This window comes from Diachasma alloeum, unplaced genomic scaffold, assembly GCF_001412515.2.
Source record: "Diachasma alloeum isolate Michigan unplaced genomic scaffold, Dall2.0 Dall_scaffold_00530, whole genome shotgun sequence".
Lineage (NCBI taxonomy): Eukaryota > Metazoa > Arthropoda > Insecta > Hymenoptera > Braconidae > Diachasma > Diachasma alloeum.
In genome coordinates this window covers 150,975-161,499 of record NW_021680662.1, presented here as the reverse complement: position 1 = coordinate 161,499, position 10,525 = coordinate 150,975, and positions in this window count along the sequence as shown.

The following is a 10,525-nucleotide window of genomic DNA, read 5'->3' as shown; positions in this document are numbered from 1 at the left end:
TTTATTGTTAGCTATTCTAGGGAGCCCACCCTGCACAACTCTTTTAGAGTTAGGTTTCTCCTCCAAGATATCTTAAGAAGGACAAGCTTCGGCTTGAACTGCTTCTTAGTTTGGGATGCATCCCTAAGCCCCTCCACCAACGACAAGGTCCTGAAGTTCCCAGGAGGAGAAGTCTATCTGTGTACGTCTGTGGCTGTGTGTGTGTGTGTGTGGACGTATTTGACGCAAAAATTTTTGGGTCACGATTTCTTTTGACCGCACGACGCAATTGAATTTTTTTTTATCGATGCATCTTGATGTAACTTGGAACTGATTGGTTTGTAAAGATGACCGCTTCAGTAGATTTTAGTTACTCGTAGAAAACATATGGCAAAACGTCAAAAATAATGTTTTTTTCACCAATTCTACGATTTCTTCTAGAGTAATCATGCGATTTGAATTTTTCTTCATGAAATCGATGCGTCTTTATATCGAGTAATTACGACTGAAATGAAAACGAAATCGTCTCAGGAGTTATTTAATTATTTTGAAAATTGCTATTTCCGGATTTTTTAAAATTTATTTTTCACTTGAAATCCCTGCAATTCGTAAAAATGAAAACACTGAAAGTTGATGGAATAGAATAAAGAAAAAAAAATCAACAAATGTTAATACCCCATTTTAACACCTTTCCATTTCAAAAAAAGTTTATCATGAGAATGGTTTTTTCCTCTTGCAATCGAAGTTTTTTGAAATAGAATTGCAACGGATCCATTTGGGAGCGTACTACCAATGGAATTGTTAAAAATGAAGGAATGTCAAAACTAATAACGCGTAAAGTAACGGTCACGTGCCTTCTGTCGGATAGGCTCGGCCCCCTGCTTGTTTTTCTAATGAACAGAAAAAGAGGAATCGGTCAGGAAGTTATTGGGTCGACCCATAATGGGTCACACCCAATTCCACCAATCCCTACCCGCCACACCCCAATGGGTGAGCGAGCGAAGTATGCGACCGGGCCTGATTTTTTGGAAATGTTTTTTTTAAACTGAATTTCTTCCTAACAATGATTGAGAAGCAATTTAATTTTTCGAAAAACTTTCAAACAAAATGCAATCATCTTAGTTTACTAATAGACACAGAAATGGCGAGAGCTGGGGTGATAGCACAGTGAAGGATCTCGCTGCACTCTCCCCTTTTTATAAATGACGACAGCTCGAGGGATAGCCCAGCGAAGGGTCTCCCCTAGTGGAAAAACCTAAGGCAGAGGCGTAACATGCCTGATCAGAATTTCGGATCGGACTTGATCAGTTTCTGATCGAGACCTGAACAGAATTTCCACTCGGGTATGAGTCAATTTGAGAGTGAAATTCGTAAGTGTCCTGGTAGCTCAGATGGTAAGAGCACCCGACGCGATGTTGGGAGGTCCCGGGTTCGATTCTCGGTTAGGAAGTTACTAATTTTTTCTCTCAAAAAATTAAATTTAATTAATGCCTAATGATGGAAGGCGGAGAAACCCTAGTGGAAAAACCTAAGGCAGAGGCGTAACATGCCTGATCAGAATTTCGGATCGGACTTGATCAGTTTCTGATCGAGACCTGAACAGAATTTCCACTCGCGTCGCTTCACTCTCGCCTCTCTATAAATTTGTCGTAAATTAGTAAGCTAGCATAAGTGCATTTTTTCCGAAAATCATCTGACCTCAGAAAGCAAAAGTTGGCGCTGTGAAATTGCAATGTGCCTACTGACCAGTTTCAAACAAAAAGACTTTTTACATAAAATTGTGACTGGGGATTAAAAATGGATATTTTACGACAATTCTAAGAGGCGAAAGTCATGGGTTTTGCAAAACCAAACATTCACGGGAATAAATTGTTGCTGTGTATTTGGTGGGATTCCAAAGGTGTAATCTATTATGAGATACTCGAACAGGGGGAAACCGTCACTGCTAGGCGTTATCAGGACCAACTGGTGAAACTGAGTGATGCAATTGAGGAAAAGAGACCTTTTACTGGTAGTGGTACGAGGCAAGTGCTTTTGTTGCAGAACAATGCGCGGCCACACACGGCAAAAGAAACCTTGAAAGTTATCTCTACGTTGGGCTGGGAAATTCTCCCACATGTCGCGTATTCTCCAGACCTTGCGCCTTCTGACTATCACCTTTTTCGGGCGCCATAACATGTGGATACCCAGTTTCGATCTCCGGAAGAAGTCCGGCAGAGCATTGATGACTTCATCCAGTCAAAACCACCATCTTTCTTCCGAGCCGGAATTCGACAATTGCCCGATACATGGGAGAAATGCATGCAAAGTGACGGTGATTATTTTCAAGACTAGATCTGTATTCATTTTTTTATGAATAAATGTCAGAATTGTCGAAAAAAGGCCGAGAATTAATTTATACACCTAATATTATGTTGGAGGAACTTCCAACTGACAAACTAGTCTTGATTGCCGAAGACTCAGTGGATTGTCATCACCCCCGCCTGCGGGTAACCGCTATGAAAATGCTTGAGAACACTGAGAAAAATGACCATCCATATACCGGTTTAGCAAAGATCATAAACATCAAAATAAGTGCCAAGGTTATGGTAAGACGCAATATTGATGTTACCATTGATCTGGTAAACAGTACGATTGGGGTTGTGATGTCCGTTGCCAAATGCGTTGATAAAGCTATGGAACATATCAAGTCTATAACCATACGTCTAGCATCTGGAAAAAAAATGAAATTGAGCGGATGGACGTGAAATTTAAAATTATGAATGAAACTTATAGTACAAGATGACAGTTCCCAATTTCTCTGAGTTATGGAATTACCATTCATAAAAGTCAAGGATTGTTCTTTCAAGACTAACGACGTTGGAGGGAGTTCACTTGATCAATTTATATCCGTCATTCGTGAAAGCCTCTACGGTAGCAATTGAAGAATACAATACTTCGTGCAGAATTCAGACCTGATTTAGCCCGAATCTCTCCACTTCATAAATATTGACCAAAAGAATGGGATACCTAATGAGCTTTGAAACTGATTCTATTAACGAGACGAATGTTAACATGAAGAAACACAATGTTAAGACATCTGTTATCGGTCTGTATAATTTTGAGGGCCACTGTAATCATGCAAACGCGGTGATTTAATGCATCTTTCGCTGGTCCCTTGCATGTAAAGTAATACTGGAAAGCTCTGGAGAAGAGCTTGCAGTCGTACATGATTTTCACCAAATTGATAAATGGACTAGAAATTGTACTGCTAATGTGATAAGGCAGTTGGTAGGAGAGCTGTCGAACAGTAACAATGAACAGGATCCAGTCATATTTTTGGAGCATATATGTAACAAAGTTGGACAATTGTAAAAACTTGTCGAACATGTGCTCATTCATCTCGATCGATGTAAGGCATGTAATTATAAGAAAATTTATAATGAGAACAATTTCATAATGACTTCATCAGTGAAAGACATTAAGCAAGCGAAGACTTTAAATGAGTTGATCACAAAGTCATTCTCAAGTTGGACCTACATTATTCAATATTGCGATACTTGTGGCCATGCCACTAACTCTTCGCGCAAAATAGAGATAAGCAGAAGTAACGCTATTCTTGTAGTCGAAATAGAAATTTTCCCATCGAACAAAAGACAGGGTATCAAGTGAACCCTATTTGAAAAACCGTCCTCCCGGTTTTTTAATTGACCAGCTGGTCAATTAAAAACATATGATTGACTGACCACCCCCCCCCCTTCCCCTTCCCCCACCGCCACAAGGGAAGGCATATAAGGACTACCCCTAGAAATCGGAGCTCAGAATCGGAGCTCATAGCCCTGAAGATGCAGACTGCAATGTTTGCGAAACATCAGCGCAACGCTGAATCCAAACGCGGCATCCATCCGGAAGCCAAAGATTTCATCAATCATGGCCGCGAAAGCCTCAAAACTAAGATTAAACGCCTCCAAGGAGAGGCTATTTCTTGGGTCGGTGAATTTATTCACCAAACTTAGGAAGTCCTTGCACGTTCAACTGTGCTCCCTAACTTTTTTAAAAAGGTGCCGTGATCATCAAGTGGTACCGAAATTCCTCCGTCTGAGGAATCCTGTCCCATCGAAGCAGGCAAATACCATCCTCCGCCAAGCTTCGTTGAGATTGGTCAAGGAGAGAATAACAGCGGCTAAGAAGAACCTGGCCCATCTCTCCAGACAGCTTCTCGATCTCCACCTTCATCTGGCTCAGACGTTGGAGTCTCAGGTGTGGGAGACTCTCGATCGTGTTACACACGAACAAGCAGTCCGAACAGCTGAGATGAGAACGGAGAGTCAGAAGGGTAAGTTCAAGAAACTGATCCCCCAGGAGAAAGTCCCAACCCTCACTCACACTGTGAAGAATCTGAGTAAATTTGAACTCAGTGAAGCACAAGTGTCTGTGTTGGCGAAAGGACAGAACTTCGCTGTTGGCCGTAAAAAGATCCCCACCGAGGAAATCATCAGTCGTACCGAGACAGCGATTTACCATCTTCCTCAGGAGACCAGCAATGAGATCCGGAGGCAGTTGTCTTACATCCTCCACAAGGCCACTCCCCCTGGTGACAAAATTACCAGGGAGGAACGCCTCGCACTGCGTAGTCTAAAGGAGAATAATGATTTGATTATTCTTCCGGCAGACAAAGGCAATGCCACGGTGGTTATGGATAAAGACGACTACTCCGGTAAGCTCAGTACGATGTTGGGTGACTCCAGAGTTTACGTTAAACTTAGGAAAGACCCTAGTCGTACAATTGAGCGAAAAACTGCTGATCTGCTGAAGAAGGCTGGTTTCTCGGCTGATCTGACGAAATTCCTTACCCCTAAAGAATCCTTTCCTCCTAGACTCTATGGACTCCCCAAAATCCATAAAGAGTCTGTTCCTCTCCGTCCCATTGTCAGCAACATTGGAGCGCCAACTTACCAGCTGGCCAAGTTTCTCACGAAACCACTCCAAAAGTTGACTGGCCTGAATGGTTCATACATTCAGAACTCACTGGATTTCGTCAACAAACTGAGAAATCTCCGGACTTCTCCAGATGATATCCTAGTGAGTTTTGATGTGGAATCACTCTTCACTAACGTCCCAATCCCAGAAACCTTGGAAATCATCAAGAAATCCAACAACATCTCTTCCCAATTCCTTCCCCTGATTGAGCATTGCTTGACTTCTACATACATTCAGTTCAAAAGAGAGTACTATGAGCATAAATCGGGAGCGGCAATGGGGTCTCCCATTTCCCCGATTATTGCAAATATATTCCTGGAACACTTCGACAACGAAGTATTGAAGTCAGCACCTCATAAACCTACTGTATGGCTCAGGTATGTGGACGATACCTTTGTCATCTGGCCACATGGAAAGACTGCTCTAACTGAATTCCTGGAGTTCTTGAATACTCAGCACGTGAGGATCAAGTTCACTATGGAAATTGAACAAGATACATGTCTTCCATTCCTAGATGTCCCGGTTCGACGGAACGAGGACGGCATTCTACGCCACCAAGTATATCGCAAGCCAACCCACACAGATAGGTATCTCAATGCTACCTCCCATCACCACCCCTCCCAGAAGAATTCCGTCATTAGCTCCCTCATGTATAGAGCACTTACAATCTCTCAACCCTCCAACGTTGACAGTGAAGTTGAACATCTTGAGATAGGTCTGACCAAGAATAGATATAACATCCAACAAATTCGGAAGGTCAAGCAGAAGCTACAGAGCAAACTCTCATCTCCCGAAGAGGAGACTAATCCTGAGGAAAACCAGGAAAGTTCAAAAGTGGCACTCCTCCCTTATCTGAGAGGCACAACAGAACGCATAAGTAGAGTACTTGACAAACATAACATTCGAACCATCTTCCAGTCTCCAAAGAAGATCGGACAGATGCTGCCAAGTGCAAAGGATCCAAGACCACCTCTGAGCACACCAGGAGTGTACGAGATCCCCTGCTCATGCGGGAAAGTGTACATTGGAGAAACCGGGAGGAAGATCGGTGCTCCAAATACGGTCACTTAGAACAGTCTGCCCTGGCTGAACACTGGACATACTATCCAGTACGACCAAGCCAGAATGTTGGCCAAATCTCAAGGGTATTTCGAAAGGACATACCGAGAGGGTTTGGAGAACCATAAAAACCCTAACAACCTCAACAGGGACAGAGGATATCAAGTGAACCCTATTTGGAAAACCGTCCTCCCGGTTTTTTAATTGACCAGCTGATCAATTAAAAACATATGATTGGCTGACCACCCCCCTTCCCCTTCCCCCACCACCACAAGGGAAGGCATATAAGGACTACCCCTAGACATCGGAGCTCAGAATCGGAGCTCATAGCCCTGAAGATGCAGATTGCAATATTTGCGAAACCTCGGCGCAACGCTGAATCCAAACGCGGCATCCATCCGGAAGCCAAAGATTTCATTAATCATGGCCGCGAAAGCCTCAAAACTAAGACAGGGTATGATTCATGTACATAAGAATTCTACACAATTAGGTTTGTGCACAAGTGTAAAAATTTAATAAGACCTGCACACCTGTTTTTTAAACGCTCGCAGTTGTACTCAATGTCTTTTTTGTTGTGCACATGAAATAAATTGGGTAAAATTTTCGAAAGTTTATCCACAAATATTCTGCACAAAATTATGTAAATCAAGGAAATTTTACACCATATATTTTGCACATGAGAAATTAATTTTAGACGCGTGCTCAGATCACTTATAAATGTCCACAAAAATAATAAATATGCGAATTTTTGTGCACATAAAACAAGACAATATAGTTGTGCACAAAATATTGTACACATAATATAATGGATAAAATATTGTGCGAATAATATGGTGGACAGAATAATGCGTACAAATCACTTGACTATTTATTGCGATTGTAACGTATATTGTTTCGCGGTCTTAATGAGTTGCTTACTACTCTCCATTGATAACACCACTACTCCGTGTATTAAGGTCCCCCTGATCGACCAGTAACCATCGTACGAGGTAGTATTCACCAGCGAGTAAAGTTTAGCCTTACTAAAAAGCCCACTAAAAAGATTGCTGCATTTTCAACAGATGAGTTGCGACTAGCATCCTCCGTTGTCTTGATAAGAACTTCACCATCGCTGAGGCATAGATTCATTCTTTTTCACTGCCTCACTTAGTGATAACTTGTGCAAATTCACAGGCAGGAACACAATAACGCTTATCAGAAATGGTTAGAGCATCGGAGCAGTACCAACCACCTTAAGGAATCCCCTGAGTAGGACAAAACGGGGATGGGCGCGGGTGAGTAGAGCATAAAATGATCAAGTTAGTGAGGTTATTTTCAAGAGAGATGAACCGTCGAACATGGCGTACGTTGGATAGTGTCAGACCTCACGCCAATTATTTTTATCGTTAATTTATTCAACAAATTAACGGCAAAGCTCGATGAGACTGCATTCTCTTATTTTTGAGAGTTTAATATGGATAAATATAGCCTTCTTTGTTGGCTGACACATTGTCGACAGGCTGAGGGGTAAGAGACAAAATAGCGTTCAGAAGGTCCATGTATAAGCAGAAAATTCAATGATTAATTAAAAATGAACGAAACGATAAAACTACTCAGCTTTTTTACAATTTTTCTTTTATCATTCTCGACTCTTATATTACATATTCCGTTCGCTAGCACATTGTCGTTTTGTGGCGAACATTACTGAGGAGACCCCTTAAGAAGATCAGTACAGTCGACTCTCCGTAGCTCTCCACGTCTCTAACTCTCCACGCGTCATCGAACGAGGGAAATATTTCCTCCCACTACGTGTATGACGTCACGTACGAGAAACAGCTCCAGAGGGGAGGTATGTTTTGCGACATGAAGATAGCTATAGTTCTCGCTCGAATAGTCGCGGCGTCTTTGTCGTAGGATGTGCCAGTAACGTGTAGAGAAATGGCAACCTCTAGCTTTTCGTTCTTGGAATCCACAGCCCCGAAAGTGGAGAGCTAAGGAGCATCAACTGTATTGAGACCCGCATTATATAATTTGAGATCACGAGCCATTGTGACGACAAGCTAGAGAGCAAGAGGCCCTAAAATGCATGTCTCCACCACATTATAAAAAGAAAAAATGGATTCATGCGCTGCATATAACGAACAGTAAGAAAACTGTGATGAGCAATGACTTCCTTGGACCAAGCTCCTTATAAGATCGAAGAACTTGGAGAAAAAATTAGTAAAAAATGTGAAAATAATATTAGAAATCATTTTAATAAAGATAATAAAAATGAATGATGTTTCAATCATTGGAAATAATTTAATAATTGAAATTTAATACATCTTATGAACAAATATAATTAATTACAAGTATTGGCATAATATCTGCAGAGGAAATTCATATCGAATAAAAACTGATAATAAATATAATTAACTGAATTGTTTCATCCCTTTGCTTACGCGTCCGCACAGAAAGAATGAATTGCACAATAATACGTGAATATACTAAACATTTTGTTCCATGCTCAAATCTTGAAGTATTTGATCCGGAAACTCTCTTTCGAGCTCATTGGCGACTCCATCGTTCCATCTCTCGCCATTCATCATATGATCAGGCAAATATGAATTAATTCTTACCCTGCAGAATGGGTAGTTCCTAGTTATTAGTTGACGAATGCAAGTGATGCATAAACCATGGGGACAGGGACTTAGTAACTGCAATGGTACTCTGGACTGGCATAGCGGGCACCCCGTTTAAATATAAGGGATACGGTAGTCTATGCACTAGATAAACGCAAGTAACCCAAGATACTCAGAATGTATCGCGAACGTTTAAATATAGCGTTAAACCTTGAGCAACATAGGTATTTTGCAACTGTTGGGAAAACAATTATTGTGTTTACCTGATGTTTCAAAAAATAAAATATAAAAACAATTATTTTTGTAAAAAAATTGTGGCAAGGAAATTTTCCTTTAGTTGTTCTCAGATGATAAATTAATGTTCTTCAAAAATGCGATTTAAGAAAAAAATTAGTAGGAATAAATGGATTAAAAAAAACAGCCAAGTCAGGAAATGTTACATTGATGGTCATCATGTGCAATGGAATTGTTATCAAATGGATGGCCCCAAAGCAAAAGCTTGTAAAAAGAATTATTATGGAATGAAAAATCAGCGGAGGCAGGACTGACGTCCTTGGCATGGCTCATAGAATAGAAGATTAGAGTAATATATAAGACAATGAATTCCACGCTAAGGACTTTGGTCCTGCCTCTAGTGCTTTTGAATTAATGTCGGAAGGAAAATTCTGAGAATTCTATGAGGAAATTCGTCGATCGTAATAAGCCCACCAGCTATTTAGACAAGAAATGCGGTATATCATTTTTCCGGTGTTGCATTCATGAGTTCCCTTACGCCCCCCAGCCGATCAGAAGGTAGAGATGAAAATTTTGGAAATTTCAGAAAATACTCGTTGGTCGGACAAAGCTTTCAGGAAGATGGCAGCGTTAGGTGGGCGTGGCGCAAGTAAGAAGAGAAAAATTTCTGATTTCGGGGTAAAAGAGGAAGTAATAATTAATCGAAGTTGTGGGGGGGGAGGCTATTATTGGTGTTGATAATTTTATTGAAATTGATAAAAATTCAAAAATATGAATTTCACACTATTCAATATGAGTCATTGGCATCATCTACTCCATGCAGTGTTACTCATTCTCAAAAATGTCTATTTTACACTATTCAGTGTCAACTGCATTGAGTAAGTGTAATTATTCTCTCCAATGCAGTACTACTTGTTACACCTCCTCGGTGTTGGCGTGAAAACCGCTAGTCCATCCCGAAAACGGTATGGATTTTCTGTGACATCGATTTGGTGTCAAAATCAATACCGAATTTTTAACTGTCCAGCTATTTAGACAAGAAATGCGATATAACAGTTTTATCCCTATTGTACTCATGAGTTCCCTGCATAGGTTATGTTTAGTCACCGCGCATACTAGTATTCTGTTGTTGAAAGTAAGTGTAAACATGATGATTCTTCCCTCACACTTACAAACACCAGCATGAGCGCACTTTCTCGCAGTCGTACTTCGCTGATGATCGTAATCTTTTCCATTGTATTGAGTAAATCGTTGAGTATTGAGGAAATTAAAAATTTAGTATATAGACAAAAGTCAAGTTAAGTCTAGTCACTGTATGTCCTAGTATTCCGTTGTTGGATGTAAGTGTAAACACGAGGACTCCTCCCTCCTACTTACAAACACCAGCGTGAGTCGGTGCACTATCGCGCACTCGTACTTCGCCGATAATCGTAAGCAGGGTTGGGCAAGTAAATTACCTCAGGTAAATTACATGGTTTCTGACTTGTCATAAACTAGGTAAATTACATGGGCGATTTTCAAGTTATTTGACATGTCGAAAACTCATTTGGAGCCCTTCATTGGCATGAGCAAAACCGCGATATTTTTTCATATCGGGAGGGTCCAATGTCACAAGAATCATACCTCGCAAGGGTCATGGTGAGCGATTGGGGGTGAAGCGAGGGTGAAACATTACAAGGTCATACCTTGCGAGG